Source organism: Gossypium raimondii, chromosome 8 (genome assembly GCF_025698545.1).
Source record: "Gossypium raimondii isolate GPD5lz chromosome 8, ASM2569854v1, whole genome shotgun sequence".
In the NCBI taxonomy this organism is placed as follows: Eukaryota; Viridiplantae; Streptophyta; class Magnoliopsida; order Malvales; family Malvaceae; genus Gossypium; species Gossypium raimondii.
In genome coordinates, this window is record NC_068572.1 from 16252528 (window position 1) to 16254929 (window position 2402).

Genomic DNA, 2402 nt, shown 5'->3' on the forward strand with positions numbered 1-2402 from the left:
ACCAAAAATCAAGGAAAAATCAGCTTGATTTGCTTAATGTATGGCCAGCCAACCATGGGAGATTTTTCAAAGGATGAACACCCCTATTTTTAGTAAACTATCCCCCTCTCCTCACCTATAAATAAGACCCTCTCATTCATTCATCCATCGTTCCTCGCTTCTCATCATTCTCTCCTCTCTCAACTCTCTTAGCTCTTACGCCTATCATCATCCTTGCATAAGGATTTCAGCAAATTAAAATCAAGTTTGCTATCGATCATGTTTTCAATTGAAATCAAGTTTGTATTTCGTTCATATGTGATTGAAATGCACCTGAATTAGCTGAGCGATCCTAACCAGACGACGGCTAATGAATGCATAATTGAAATGTGCATGCTCAATTTAGATCCTAACCCGATTAAATTGTAAGTTGCATAACAACCCTAACCAGGCTCTATTATCTGCATAGTTTTTAGATTTGTGTGATTAAATTGTTTCAAACCTAACACGTCCCTGTTACCTCACACGAATGCTAAGAAACCCTTAGTAAATAAGGATCAGTAATATGCGTATTTACTAAGTAAAGGATTCCGAAAGGACCTAATTTGGTTTCCAAACTCATGAAAGATTGAGTTGCCATGCAATGTTTTTTCGAATATTGTTAAGTATGATGATAATATATTAAGTTTAATTAAAGTAATTTTCCTAGTTTATTTATGTTATAATTGTTGCAAATTGTGTTTAATTATGCTAAAATCTACTTCATTCATATAGTCTGCATACTTAGGAAAACTAGCATTAGAGATCATTGCATTTAATTTAATTTAGACACCACTTCTCAACTATATTGTGTTTTTATTTTTTTCAAATTGTTAATATAATTTTACAAGTTAAGTGGCTTAGTACAAGCACAATCTTTGTGGAGACGATAACTCGATACTTACTTATTACTTGATAACAACTGTGTACACTTGTACAAACCTGAGCGTTACACCTTCCTCGATTTTGGTTCTGGTTACCCATATAATACACAGAATCTGGGTTTGTTGGACATTTTTTGAACAAATGTCCTTCCCCACAATAAACACAGGCTACATTTTCAAATTGATTCAGTGGCTATGCTGCAAAACTATTACACCCATTAGTAGTAAGATTTTTTAACATTGAGGATATTGATGATACTTGAGATGCGAGTGAAGTAAGAGCGTCTACTTTATGTATTTCAGTGACTCGTCTTCCTGACGATGCTCGATTGGTTGGCCATTGATAATTGTTGCTGGCAATCCTCTCAATGATTTCATAAGCCTCATTATAAGACTTAGAAAGGAGAGCACCATTAGTAGAAGCATCCACTACCATCCTCGTTTGAGCATTAAGACCATTATAAAATGTCTCAAGTTGTATGCAATGTGCGATTCCATGATGAGGACACTTTCATAATAATTCTTTGTACCTTTCCTATGCCTCATACAATGACTCATCATCCATTTGTTGGAAAGCAGTGATCTCGTTCCTCAACTTAGCATTCTTGCTAGGCGGGAAATACTTCCTAAGGAATTTTTCTGCTAACTCTTGCCACGTTGAAATTGAGTTTGGTGGTAATGAGTTCAACCAAGATCGAGCTCTGTCCCTTAGTGAATATGGGAATAGCTTCAATTTTAAAGCATCTTCGGGTACTCAGTCTAACTTGAAAGTGTAAGAGCCCATTTTTGCCCGGCCCATTAATAAAATAAACCAAATTAAAAAATAATCGAATAGCAGTCCATTACAGCAGGCCTAAGAGGGCCCAAATCAGTCCAAAAACTACCCAACTACAAAATGACCCTAAACCTAATTTTCTAAACCCAAATCTAATAGCCCGATAGCCCAAAACAATTTCAACAAAAAAAATCAGCAGCAAACCCTAAATCCCCTGACGCCGTAAGCTCCTAGGTGTGGCCTCCTCCCACGCACGCCTCCGCACATACGCCACCCTCCACGTCACCGTACGACCTCCGTACACCTGCAGAAAATCAACACGCAAAGAGCACAACAAACGAGCAAAAGACAAGCAGAAAATAACACAACAAAAGAAAAATTGTAATAGGAAGAAAAACAGAAAGAGGGGCGATCTTTGTATTTTTCTTTTGGCTATATAAACCTATAACAAAATCTGTAAAAGGGGATAAAAAAAGAGAAATAAAAAAGGATTGACTTCAAGGTGATTTTTTTTCTTCGTGTTTTTCGGTTCTTTCATTTTTTTGTGTACATTTAGATATAAAGAAAAAAAGAGTTCAAGGTATAATCGTACCTTCGCGCGCCATTGGAGCCATCCTCTACTCTGTCCGAATCGGAATGAGAGAGAGGAGTGTTCTGGCTTTCAAGGTGGCGATGAGGGAAAGGGCTCACCTGTGTGTCGAAACCATCGAGTCATCGAACCCTAG

The 2402-nt window shown here is 37.3% G+C and overlaps 1 non-coding gene across 1 annotated transcript; it reads left to right on the forward strand.

Annotated features, from left to right (window-relative positions):
- The first annotated feature begins 1393 nt into the window (after positions 1 to 1393).
- LOC128032122 (small nucleolar RNA R71) lies at positions 1394 to 1500 on the forward strand. The gene has a single exon (XR_008188252.1). It is a non-coding gene; the product is annotated as a small nucleolar RNA R71 (small nucleolar RNA).
- Positions 1501 to 2402: the final 902 nt, after the last annotated feature.